Raw genomic sequence first — 14,313 nt, 5'->3', positions numbered from 1 at the left:
ATTTTATTTCAGTTTAAACTAGTTAAAGAACTAATGTTGGCCATGCCCTGCCTTAGGTGGCGCACTCCTGGCAGTTTAGGAAAGCTCACTTCTTTATTTCACTGTAAGTTTCCAAATCATGGTTTACAGAGAGCCTTAGCATAATGACCCTTCCAACCCCAGCTGGGTCTGGTTTCTGGGAAACTTTTGCCCTCCTGGTAGGAGGTAAGTATCTGCTTCCTGACTTCCCAGAACTTCTCTGCTTTTACTTATTTTGACATAAGAAACATTTTCTGCCTATTAATAGACCGGAACCTGTCCCTTTATAATCCCTTACACTACGAGGAACTAGTGACCACCTTGAAAATTCCATTGTTGATTCATTTTTAGTGAGAATTTTGTATGGACATTTAGTTAATTTTTCTTTACTGGTTTACAACGTGTTAACAACTACAGGTGCAAAAGCATTATGAATGAAAATAAAACTTTAATAGAAACTACTGTAATAGCCCACATGGTCAGAAGGGCATGTTATACTTACTTGTTTTTCCACTAGGAGGGATGACTTCTGCTGAACCGATTTTTAGAATCAGTGACATGATAACCATGTTGTCAGTGAAGTTTGTGGTCACAGAACAGTGTCTATAAGGGACTCTTGACTTTCCTGAGTATCATGCTCTAAGCATAAATGCTTATTGAAAATGGCAGCTAGTTGAACTGGAAGTCCAATAGGAAAACCCCTAATGTTACCTTCAAAAGATCCTTGTGAGAAGCAGTTCTGAATGGTAAAGTAAGGATCTTCAAAAGTCTACTCCTCTGAAAGTCAATGAGAACACTGGAGAAAATTTTCAAACTTAACTTTTTCAGCATTCTGGAAATCAACAGAATGCTTTTAAGTACAGGAGGAGCATTTATTCAAGAAACGGTTGAATCTCAATTAGAATAGCAGGTTTTCACTTTATGGTATTTTAACTTACTTTATTTCTATCTCCCTCTCCCCAGCTCCACGGTAGTTTTGAAAACCAAGAGCCTTGTGACCATGGTAGCTTAGAAAATCAACAACTTAATAGCCACGAACACAGGCAAAATGTGTTCCCAGATCCCCCAAAAGCCTCATGCTTAGAGAATTGTCACTACTTGACATGTCTGGCAGCCCCTGGAAGAGCCCCAATCACAGGATTTCTCTTCATTTGACCTGGCTCAGAGCTTGCTCTGTGCAAATAGCCTATCTCCAAGACATTTGTCAAAAATAATCACAGGCAACTGTTTCACATCATAGCTGCCTGAGGTGGCAATACTGCTTGGGGCACACAAAGGGCTGGCCAAAAAAATGTGAAAGGATAATATACAGGACTTTGAAAAACTTTGAAATATTCTAGGGACTCTAGAAGGCCACACACATATGTAGGGCTGTGTTATGCCCAGCAAAGACCTGAGAAGGCTCTCATTTCTCTCATCTCACTGATCTTGAGACTTTGTGCAAGCAGGAAGTGTAAGCTACAGTGCTCTAAGCTGCTAGAGTGTTGAAGGTGCGATCCATCATACACGTAGAGCCCATTAGCAAAGGCTGGGAGACTTACTGGCCAAAGGCATTTAAACAAATCTCTGTCCAATTGTTATCTGACCACTAAGCTAACTTAGCATAGACTTCAGTGGCCACCCATGAGAACTGCTTCATCCCTATAAACTTCTAAAAAATAGAGACATTTTCTTATACAACTGCAATGTCTTTATTATGATACACAAGTATTATCCAATATTAAAATTGCACTGTTTCTTAAAAATCAGTTGGTTGGGCTACCCTGGTGGCGCAGTGGTTGAGAGCCCGCCTGCCGATGCAGGGGACACGGGTTCGTGCCCCGGTCTGGGAAGATCCCACATGCCGCGGAGTGGCTGGGCCCGTGAGCCACGGCCGCTGAGCCTGCGCATCCGGAGCCTGTGCTCCGCAACGGGAGAGGCCACAACAGTGAGAGGCCCGCGTACCGTAAAAAAAAAAAAAAAAAAAAAAATCAGTTGGTTTACTTAAAATTCAGTAAACAATTTATTTATTATGGCACTTTTAATATAGAACAATACCTCCTCTCCACTTTTTTTTAAAATTGGAGTATAGCATACATACTGAAAAGAAAAGTAATAAGTTTACAGCTTAATTGTCTCAAAGTGAACGCATTTATGGCAACAGCACTCAGATCAAGAAACCAAGTATTTCCATCATTCTGGAAGTCCCTCTCCTGCCTTTTCCAATCACATCCCTTTAAAAAAATTTTTTTTATATGGACCATTTTTAAAGTCTTTATTGAGTTTTTTACAGTATTGCTGCTGTTTTATGTTATGGTTTTTTGGCTGTGAGGCATGGGGGATCTTGGCTGCCCAACCAGGGATCGAACCTGCACCCCCCGCACTGGAAGGAGAAGTCTTAACCACTGGACCACCAGGGAAGTCCCGCCAATCACATCCCTTTTTAAAGGCAGCTTAAAGTCTTGACTTCTAACACCATACATTAGTCATGCCTTTTATATTGTTTTTTGGGGGAATTAGCACATATTTAGGAAGGTCCTTATGGTGCCTTAATTCTAAATATACAGAATAATCAATTTTTACATATGTACACACTCTTATAACTACCACTTAGATCAAGATATAGAAACTTCTCAGCACCCCAGAAGTCATCCTCATGTTCCCTTCCAGTTATAATTCCCCTTGGGTTTGACTTCTAAAACTATAGGTTGGTTTTGCCTGTTTTCATACTGTACAAACCAATTATATAGAGTATTTCATTTTTTTCTGGTTTCTTTTTTTTTCCTTCTTTTTTTAATTTTTGGCTGCATTGGGTCTTCACTGCTGCACGCAGGCTTTCTCTAGTTGCAGCGAGCGGGGGCTACTCTTTGTTGTGGTGTGCGTGCTTCTCATTGTGGTGGCTTCTCTTGTTGCGGAGCACAGGCTCTAGGAGCTTGGGCTTCACTAGTTGTGTCATGTGGGCTCAGTAGCTGTGGCTCTCAGGCTCAGTAGCTGTGGCTCGTGGGCTGTAGAGTGCAGGCTCAGTAGTTGTGGCACACGCGCTTAGTTGCTCCGCGGCATGTGGGATCTTCCTGGACCAGGGCTCGAACCCGTGTCCCCTGCATTGGCAGGCAGATTTTTAACCACTGCACCACAAAAGAGAAGTCCCTTTTGTCTGGTTTCTTTCACTATATTCTCTCCTTGCTCCTCAGGAACAACCTGACTCCTGACCTTGGGCTCTTAACTGCTCTGCTATACTTATGACAGTCTCACTGACCCACAACCCAAAAAAGGAGGAATGTGTGACTTGCTACTCTCAGAGTAATGAGTGGAAAAGTCATCTGAACACAGAATTAGCAATGGAAACTGTTTTTTAAAGAATTGTAAAAACGCTATGTGAGAATGCATCCAAGTAGACTTGTGCCAACAAAAAATATCCTTCTTCTTCATTTTCTTTCCTCTTTTTCTCTTTTGTATTTTATTTGGTTGGTCCACATTTTCTATTTTTGATTTAGTCTTATTGACTTGATTTACCGGCAAGAAATGGGGAGAAAAGCTTATTCTAAGCCCTTTCAGATGTTACAATTGTTACTGCATGATCAATTTGCAAAATGGAAGCTTTGCCTCATTTGTGAATTAACTATTCCGATGCCATTTAGAAGAATCTACACCAAGATAATTTTTACCAGCTTAGATAGGGAATGCAATTGTTCCAAGTATATAAACTTAAGCACATAAAGAATTAAAAGTGGCCATAATGTAAGTTTCCTCTTAGGTTATATTTGAGACTCTCTTTCTCTCTCTTCAAGGTTCTAAGAATTTATTTATTGTTTTATCACGAATGTCCAAGCTACTTCTCCTTGGCACAAACTAAGTGTGTAGCTTCAACCAAGTTGGTTTCCATTTGACATAGAGAGTAATGTTATTGAAACTTCCTTGGCCCGCTTATGAAATTTGAGCATCTTCAAAGAGTAGTTTTTATAGAGTTTGTAACTTTTATGTATTTTTCCCCTAAAGAACGAAAACTATTTGGATTTATGTTTTGTTGTCAGACTCGTCATATTTACTTGTCATATTTACTTGTCAGTATAAGGAGATTATTTAGATGTGGCTTTGTGTCTGTTCCAGTATTAGTAGCTCTTCAAATTTTTATTTTAACGGTTGCTCCTAAATGCATACATTTGGAGACCAGTAAGTTATAAAGTGCTTCACACTTATGATGTTTGAAATAAAGTCGGAGGGAAATAAAAACTAGGATAGAGAATCTGTTCTTACTCATTTAATCAAAAACATGTATTGGATGTTTCCCAGAACTGGATAATTTTTGGAATATGAAGATTAATAAAGTATCTTCTATGTCCTTATCTCAGATAACATAGACTGATAGAGGGGATTGGATATGACTGTATCTGCGTGGACCAGATTTTCTAACAGTGGTATAAGAGGACAAGATGAAAAAGAGAGCTTATGTGAAAATATTTTGCATAGTAGCTGATACATAATGGATATATAAGTTTTAAAAAATGTCATCTTGATGAAAAAAGTAAAACTTGTTTTTCTGGTAGAATTTATTCAGGTTTCTTTAAAGAGAAACTGGAAATGATATTTATGGCCATGAATGTTTACAATGGTTGATTGTACTGTGATTTTTCTGTGTGGGGGGCGTGTGTGCGCATGCGCACGCACACGGGCCTGTGTTTACAGTGGAAGTTGGAGACCCTGAAATAGCCTGGGAATCTGAATTATTTGGGTATTTATGTTTGATTTAAATTGATGTCATAATTCCATTTGGAGCAGATCTCTTTGAGTTGATGACTATTCTGTACTTGGAGTTTTGAATACAATTTTAAACTAGTTTTTGTGTGCCATCTTTCACTTCAATTTTTTTTTTTTACAATTCCTTTACCAGATGTATCTTGAATTTGTGTTTTGTCCCCTGGAGGTGTCCTTATGATGAATGATACTTGTGTTTTTTAGTATCTTGAGACATATGGTTTATTGATAATGTGTGGTTAGCTACAAGGTCACTTTTTTGGCCAACTCCACTTGATAAATAACAACTCCTTTTGAATGAGTACTTAAATCCACACTATAAGTAATATTTTCAAGTGTCAGGATAGATAGGTTTGCAAGGGAAACTTTATTTTTTTATTTATTACTGTTTCTGTATTTCTCTGTCACACTAAGCCAGATTGAAGCCTCTCTTTTCTGATTATTAAAGTAATGCAAGTTCATTATAGAAAAGGTAGAAAATATGGAAGAATATTAGGAACACTTAAGTCTTCCTGCCAAGCATTAATTACTCTGAACATTTTGGCATATTCCTTTTACAATTTTATTTTTATAAACATCGTATGTATGTTTAAGGTCAATGAAGCTCATATTATACATATAACTCTGCAGTACATTTTTCCACTTATTATATCATGACCATTTCCCATGTCATTCAAAATTATCTGGGAACATAGTGTAATGACTACATAATATTCTATAATATGGCTGTGTCATAATTTACCTATTCATCTTTTTTGGACACTTAATCTAGTTTCCAATTATTACAGATCATGACACAATGACCACTGAATTTATATAATCTTTGGTGGCACGTATTTCTTGAACATGCATATTATTTTGCTTATTAAACCATTTTTTCATGTGTAAAATAATCCTTACTTTCCTGGTGATTCCCCCCCCACACCCCAACCTTGTACTATTATTCTTTACTGAAGGAAGTTTTTAAATTTAAAAAACAATAGCTTTTTTTTAAGATTGAGTTGTTTAAACATAAACTCTAAAACAGATTAGAAGGTAAAATTACAAATCCTGATGATAGCAGCTTATAAGGGAAATGCTTACAGATCCTTAAATATAGCTTTGTAGGGAAGGGCGGCAGTGAATCAAGTTGTTACAATTTGTTCCAGGAAAGGCATTTTGGATGAATGCCATCTATTTTTACAAAGATGTCTTATGATTTTAGTTTTATCTACTCCACTTAACCTTTCCCAAAGTGATTGCTGAAGCAAATGTATGTAATACAATAAAAAGAATTAACATAATTATAATTCCTTTAGTTAAAGGCAATTCTTTTTCTCCAACAATGTTACTTGAATTTTAATAAAAGTATTGAATTTAAGCCTGGTTGAATCATGTTAGATAACCTATATCCAAGTGACTTCTGAGGTCAGTTCATCTAGCCAGTTGCCTTCTTGGTGGACTGTCATTAATCTACTTAGTATTCATATTTGCCACAGAAGTAGAATTCTGAAAACGTCTCCAAATAGTCCAATGATTTAGATCTTCTCTATTGAGAATAAAGACAACACTAGAATCTGAGAGTTACTGATAGTCTGTAAATACTCTGTGCCAGGCACACTGTCTCCTTGCTTTATGTAGCTTTACAGTGCTCTCAAAATCATGCTGGTTATACATTGTTATTATCCCCATTTTATTTATTTAAACACTTAAAAAAATATTTATTTTATGTATTTATTTGGTTGCACCAGTTCTTAGTTACGGCAGTCAGGCTCCTTAGTTGCGGCACATGCATGTGCTCCTTAGTTGCGGTTGGTGGGCTCCTTAGTTGTGGCATGCAAACTCTTAGTTGCGGCTCGCATATGGGATCTAGTTCCCTGACCAGGGATTGAACCCTGGCCCACTGCATTGGGAGCACGGAGTCCTAACCACTGTACCACCAGAGAAGTCCCTATCCCCATCTTATAAATGAGTGAGTTAAAGTTTGTAGAAGGTTACTCATTTGGCCAATGTCACACAGCTAATAAGTGTCCATTTTGGCTGCAGAACCAGTGCTATTCTGTACTGCCTTCAAGCTGTCAGAGAGTTCTTAGTCATATGAACTGACTAAACTGACTACATGAGAAAATGTCTTAAATTGGATTAAAAAATGTTAAGAAAACATAATGAACAAACTTAGTGTGTGACATAACTTTTAAGCATCACAGAACAAACTTGGATATTTAAAGCTTGGCTTTATTCTCTTTTAAAAAGGAGGCATAATTATTTAGTAGAAAAAACCCCTCATTTTTCATTCTTCCTGGCTAGAAATCTTGGCAGCTAGGAGTGCTGTTGCTATTATTGTGAGTTTGTTTGTTGTGTGTACAGATTCATGCTCCCAGATTCTCCATCCCCACCTTTTATAAACACCGTGTTTAACTTGGAAGAGGAAAAAGTTATTTTTGGCAACACTGGTAGAGCAAAAGTAGCAACTGCAGGGAGGCATGAAGGGAAATACTGACCTGAGCCAGGAATTGTAGAAATATGTCTACAATTTAACTTCAATTCTGTTTAGAATGCAGGTCTCTAACAAGAGAAAGAATTATTATTCAAGGTTTACTAGGAGGCAGGAGAACTGCAAAATGAGATCTGTGTCTGTGTACTTATGACTGAAATAATGTACTGATACTTTGTGCTTATTACTGTTTTCATTGCCAAAAATCATGAAAATCATTAGCTGATAGGGCCCAATGCTAAGATGGCTAGGCTGCTATTTGAGAATAGCCTGAAGCAATAGTTTCATGTCAACAAAGATTCACAGACAGAGTATAGATATTGTATAGATATAATATCTATACCCTCAAGTGATAAAGTTCATCATTGAATTCTCAAATATTAAAACTCAAGGATTTCTTTGCAAGTTGAAAGATACACATTTATAATAAGTGAAACGAGGGTTGCTTTTTGCTGTTGAAAGTAAACTTTTAGGAAATTTTACTAAAATATTATTCTAAGAGGTGGTACAAGCTTAAAAAAATGGTTGGTCAATTCACGTAACACATAGATTGGTGTATTGCTGACAGATTCAGAGTGAGTTATTATGAGAAGATGAAGACGTTAGTTCAGACAGTCATTCAATAGATCATTTCTGGCCCCTAACCTTTGGAAATGATATTTCAGAAAACCACTTTTATATCAGACCCTGGGCTAAGAGGCTCCCTGGTCTGACCAAGCATGGCTCATTCTTCCATCTAGAGTATGCCAGAGTTTCTCAGATTACCTATGGTCGTTCAGATCCATCACAGACACTGATCTTTCATTAGTCAGAATAAAAATAAACTATTAGAAGAATGAAATTGAATAAAAAACAAGATCCACAGAATATAAGCCCACATTTTTATTATTAGATTGAACAGACTTAAAATTACTCTAACAAATTTCTGTAAAAGTTTCTAAAGGGCTCAATTTCTGTACTTTTCTCAGGTGATTAACAGCCAGCTTATGGCCCAGTGCCGGCCCATGGCCCATATTTTGAGGAGCACTGTTCTAGATTTAAATACAGACAAAAACTTTTTTTCTCATGTTAGTGTCCCTTCCTGTCTCTTCATTTTTCCTGTACTTTCTTGTCTTCTTCTTACATAGTTTTCCTCTTTTCTTAAGATGGAGTGGAAATAATCAACATGAGAATTGTTAGGGTAGGTAACACTGCACAGGTACAAAGATGCATGTCTCTTTTTGAGTTTTCTACTAAAACGAATTTACAAAATCAAATATGACATGCATATACACACATACCTTAATATATGGTCTGTTGGATTTTGACTCCAGGTCAGTGTCTCTTAAAGTGTGGTTTAAGGACCAACTATATCAGAATTAGCTCGGGTAATTGTTTAAAAATGAAGACTACTAAGACCCATCTTATACCTACTGAATCAGAATTTCTCTGGTTTGCTCTATGAAATTTAGTCTGAATTTTAAACATGAGTCTCACCAGTTGATTCTAATACACAATAGAATTTGAGCTCTACTCTTTAAGGGTGTGGGAATCTGTGTGGTTATTCGATTCTGTATCATACACTATGGTGGTATATTATAAATGCCAATTCTGAAATGTCCACTAATGTGAATATTTTGGAGTCTCTATATATGTCCTTTCAGCAGAGAATCTCCAGGATATTATTGGGTTCATGGCTATCTCAGACATATACAAAGCCTTATTGGAAAAAGGTATGTTTTCATTTTACAGACAGAAGCAAAGAACACACATACACAAATAAAATAATTGTACATCCTTCTTTATTGTAATGATTTTACAGCCTTCTCATTTTATTTTCAAAGTTTCACATACCTAAAATCTATTCTTAAATTCACCTTGCTTTATATAATATAATTTTATTTGGAATAAAAAGTAGCATAGGGGCTTCCCTGGTGGCGCAGTGGTTGAGAGTCCGCCTGCCGATGCAGGGGACACGGGTTCGTGCCCCAGTCTGGGAAGATCCCACATGCCGCGGAGCGGCTGGGCCCGTGAGCCATGGCCGCTGAGCCTGCGCGTCTGGAGCCTGTGCTCCGCAACGGGAGAGGCCAAAACAGTGAGAGGCCCGCGTACCGCAAAAAAAAAAAAGTAGCATAGCTACAGAATCCATTAACCATGTAATTAAACAGTTGTTATGAATTGAATGAGACATGTGGGATTGTATATAAACCACGTTAATATTTCATTTAAAAACACTTGTCTTTACATTAATCTGGGGTTAATACAAAATTTATTGTTAAGGAAAAATATTATATTCTTAGGTGTTAATACCAAATTCACCCATAAGGAAAAATAATATATCCTTAGATATATTATTCAAGGTACACGTCAGTCAAATAAAGGAGCCTCTGCTATAGCTGGATCTTTAGTTCAGTAGTGGAAATTACTAAAAAAAAACAAACTACCACATTTATTCTTATTTGTGTATTCCTTTCAGAGTTTTTGGCACATTATATCCCGTGTGTGTATTTGTCTTTTAGAAATAGAAGAGTGAAGGTCATTTATTCTTCTTTAGGAAAGCAGTAGATCATAATCCTGATATTTTGTCTTGAATGGACAGTGATAAAGGGATTTCCTTATTCACTTAAGAAAAGAAAATCAGTTCTTTGGGGACTTCACTCTCTTCCCAAGCATAATGATAACTTCCCAGGTAAAACTGCAAAACCCTAAGAAAGTAACAGGTCCATACTTGTATTTACTGAACTCAGAGTACCACAAGAATGTTGCTGATGTGAAATTACGCAGGCTACTGGAAAATTTTCCTCTGGACCTTTCAACCTTGCCATTGTGTGCCCTTGATCAAGTTACTAGACCTTTCCAAACTGTTTCCTCATAAGGATAACAAGACCTCTTAGAATTGCTGGGAGAACTCTATCAGTTCAGTTAATGATTCTGAAATACCGAGCACAGCTCTTGGCATTGGTGAGTGGTAGTCAGTAACCTGGGGAATTTGTATAGCAGTGGGAAATGTGTGGGTAATCTCTGATGTCATGCAAACTCTAGATTTGAAATTCAGCTGGTTTCCTGCTATGTAATCTTGTGTTAGCAAGTAATTCAATCCATCTATCCCCCATTTTTCTTAATCTGTGAAATGGGGATTGTAGTGACGATTCCAGAAAGTTATTATGAGGATTAAATGAGGGAATGTGTGCCTGGCACATAGAAGTTTCTTAATAGATAACAGGCGATAGCCATTATTATTTTTATTGAATTTGATCGCATACCACTTTCTAAGATAAATTTAAAACAAACAAACATGTTTCATGTACATGTATCTACTTGAGTTTAGTTTTGAGCATCCTCCCCTTGATCTTTTAGAAGCTGTCTCATTTTAAAATTTATTTTCAAAATCTTTCTGATTTATACACGAACCAATGTGTATTTCCATTGGAAGATGTTGGGAATCCGAAAACAGAGCGGTGATGAAATGAGTATTCATCTGGCTGCTTTACGAACACAATTTCAGAAGAAAAAGCAGGCAATACAAATTGCAGCAGCTAGGCAGACCCTTGCTGCAAGACTTCAGTAATGCATATGAGTGATGTCAGACTCACAGGCATGCAAAATGCATAAACACAAAGGAAATTCATAATGGGCTTTTCAGGAAGAGGGTTGTTGCTTCCTGATGTGCTAACCTTGACTCTGCTTCGTGTTTTTGGTGCCCGCATAAAGATAGCTGGAGGAAACACTGTTGGAGTTTTCCATTGTCCATCTGTATTGTAATCTAAGAATTGTGTTTTGCTCTTCTCTACCCTATTCTTAATAAATATTCTGTGAGCTTTGGGGAATAAGCTATTTCAGTTAAGTGATGTCTTTAATTTATATGATTAATTCATTCAGCAGCCACAAATCACAGTTCTACCCACAAGTATCCTTGTTGATCAATAGATCAGAATGTTGAGAATGTGATAATCAGTTGGGCTTTCAGAAGGAGAGCTTAAGGAGATGGGGAAAGGGACGTTTCCTTTCCCTTATTTTTTTTATTTTTATTTTTTGTGGTACGCGGGCCTCTCACTGTTGTGGCCTCTCCCGTTGCGGAGCACAGGCTCTGGACGCGCAGGCTCAGCGGCCATGGCTCAGGGGCCCAGCCATTCCGTGGCATGTGGGACCCTCCCGGACCGGGGCACGAACCCGTGTCCCCTGCATCGGCAGGCGGACTCTCAACCGCTGCGCCACCAGGGAAGCCCTCCTTTCCCTTACTCTTAAGCTTCCTTTTCTCTCCCTATACACTGATGCTTAAATTTTCTAGTCTGTTCTCCTTCCATGGCCTCATCCTTCCCTCATCCTCTGTGCTCTAGTCACACTGGTCTTCCTTCAGTCTCTGAAAGGGCCATGCTGCTTCCTACCACAGGGCCTCTGCACAGCTCTTCTGTCTGGAATGAACTCTCTCTCCTCTTGCCTCCTCCCCTCCCCAAATCCTAGTGGTCCACTTAGTCCACACACTGATTCCTTGAGGGAGCTTTCTCTTATTCTCTGGCCTGGGTCATGTCCCCAGCTCATCCATTGCCTTACCACCTTCTCTTTTTCCTTTGTAGCATGTATCATTATAGTAACTAAAGAATTCACTTTATATTTGTTATTTAGTGTTTCTCTCTCTAAAATAGAAGCTCTGCAAGAAGAAGGAGGGGCTGTGTTTGTCTTGTTCGCATATGTCTCCCAGTGCCTAGCACCTATATGATAGCACAGTAGGTGAAAATGCTAAGGTGTTATATGGATGCAAAATTGGTATTAATGTGCTTCACCATTTTATTTGTTGCTATGGATTTTTTTTTTTTTTTTTTTGGTGTTTTCTTCAAGGGTGTGGTTTGGAGGAAGGAACGGCATATATAAATTTCAAGGCCTGACACTATCATGCTCTGGCTGTACTGTCTCAATACAGTAGTTTATTGTGAGTGAAGAGGTACTGGCTGAACTACTTGTATTTAAGAAACAGCATCCCCATGAAAGGGTACGTGTATGTGATGGCCTTAAGGCTAAGCTCTAATGCTCATCTAACCTCCCTTGCTCCACTCTATAAGTTTCTTTCATGATCATCTTGGGAAAAATCTATGTTCTATTATGACAAAGGCTTGTGCTGTGGAGAAGCAGATTTCCTTTACATAGGAAAGTAGCCTGTTTGTCACAAGTGAGTGTCAGTGACACGTGGATGGACCAGAATCTAGAGTTCAGCTAAAGTGGCGTATCTGACAACTGTTACAATATTTGGAAGGCAAGGAAATGTGGCTTGGAGGGCCAGAGTGGTGGGAGCATCAAGTGGGTCCAGGGCCCTGGGAGTTGAATGGAGGTAAGGGTTAAACACTGGGGTTGAAAACAGAGATGCTGACATTGTTGAGCAGTCTGTTGTTCATAGGCTCTAGCCATCTTTCATGCCAATAATAGGAAATAAATTCATCCTTTCTGGCTTATTTTTTCTAATCTCCTAATGGTGACTGAGGCTGCTGTGGGCCCATTGGCCACCTATTAATTAGTGAGGTCATGGCATTTTCACAGTGTTATTTGGGGAGGCAGTGTATTATAACAGGGTTTGGGCTTGGGTGTATTCAGATCTGACTTTAATCCTGGTTGTTATCACTTTCTCTCTGTGAGTCTCAGTTTCCTCATCTGTAAAATGGACCTAATAACACTACTGACCTCAGTTTTAGAGCACGGTGGCATTCATTAGAGACTATTTCTAAAGCATTTACTATGTGTTCCTGGTACATAGTAGGCATTCCATACATGCTTGCTATTATTGTTGTTTGCTAGGATGTACCTAGAAATCCACAATGATTTGTCCTAAGACATGGCTGGGTTTGCATGTCCAGAAGAGGCCTGGACAGGGCGGGAGTGGTTCTGGAGTGACAAGCTTGCTGTGTTCACTCAATCTATTCCAGAATCAGCCCAAAGTTCTGTGCACCTTTGAAGTTTCATGGCAAACTATGTCTGGGTTAAGGGAACAGTGGAGAGGAAATTGCAGCCACCAAATGTACCATGGAGCTTAAATCTAGTCTGCCCCACTTCACAGCAAAAGCACGTGACAACTGAGCACATCTCTTCTTGCTTTCCTGGAAGTTTTGCTGGAAAGAGATGGTCTTGTAGCCTTTGATTGTACTCATGCATTCAACCAGCACTTAAAAATTGCAGTGATGGGGCTTCCCTGGTGGCGCAGTGGTTGAGCGTCCGCCTGCCAATGCAGGGGACATGGGCTCATTCCCCGGTCCGGGAGGATCCCACATGCCGCGGAGTGGCTGGGCCCATGAGCCATGGCCGCTGAGCCTGCACGTCCAGAGCCTGTGCTCCGCAACGGGAGAGGCCACAACAGTGAGAGGCCCGCGTACCGCAAAAAAAAAAAAAAAATTGCAGTGATGGCACTGGGTGGGTGAACAGCCTTACAAGGCCCCTCTCCCCATTGAAGAACAATGCATCTGAACTGGAGATTCTCATACCACGACCGCTTCCTAGAATAAGACAGGAGTACCAGGTAAATCGGTGATTGTGTCTATTTTTGCATTAAAAGTAGGGTCTGAAAATAACTTCTGTACTGATAACCACATTTGGCAATTTTCATGAAAGCTATATGATATATGAAAAAGTTTTAGTCCTTTTTTACAGTTTGAAACCACAAGTCCACAAACTCTATTCTGGATTGGCTAGGATACTATTTCAGTAACTTAAATTAAGTCTGTAGCTGATTAATGGTAACAGTAAATTAGAGTTTCCCAGATAGTGGCCACTCTATTCTGAGTAAATCAAACAGAAAAACCCCCTCTCTGTGATAACAGTCAGCTTGTTGACATCAGCCCCCTGTGTGTGTGAATGTGTGTGTGTACACACATAACTTTTTCTTTGGAATTCTCCCATGGAAAAGCAAAGGAAGGAAGCTGAGGGGAGGATGGGGCGATTGCATCCTGTGCTTTACAGGGGCGTGGCCGCAACTGCCTCAGCCGCGGGGACACTGATACATGATTTTTTTTCACTTCGGATGCCTGAACAGTGATAAGTCTTGATGAAAGGCAGGGGCGGCTCTCAGTGTTGTTTATAGCTGGACAGGAGTCTCCTAGTAGCAGCCTGCTCGAGTCCCACTCAGTATTTCA

The 14,313-nt window shown here is 39.1% G+C and overlaps 1 protein-coding gene across 10 annotated transcripts in view; it reads left to right on the top strand.

Moving 5' to 3' along the window:
* The window catches only part of HECW2 (HECT, C2 and WW domain containing E3 ubiquitin protein ligase 2), a 433,118-nt gene that overhangs the window by 217,357 nt on the left and 201,448 nt on the right, over window positions 1–14,313 (top strand). The window lies entirely within an intron of this gene.

The sequence above is a fragment of the Orcinus orca genome, chromosome 7 (assembly GCF_937001465.1).
Source record: "Orcinus orca chromosome 7, mOrcOrc1.1, whole genome shotgun sequence".
Classification (NCBI taxonomy): domain Eukaryota; kingdom Metazoa; phylum Chordata; class Mammalia; order Artiodactyla; family Delphinidae; genus Orcinus; species Orcinus orca.
This window is presented reverse-complemented; position numbering and strand designations above follow the sequence as displayed.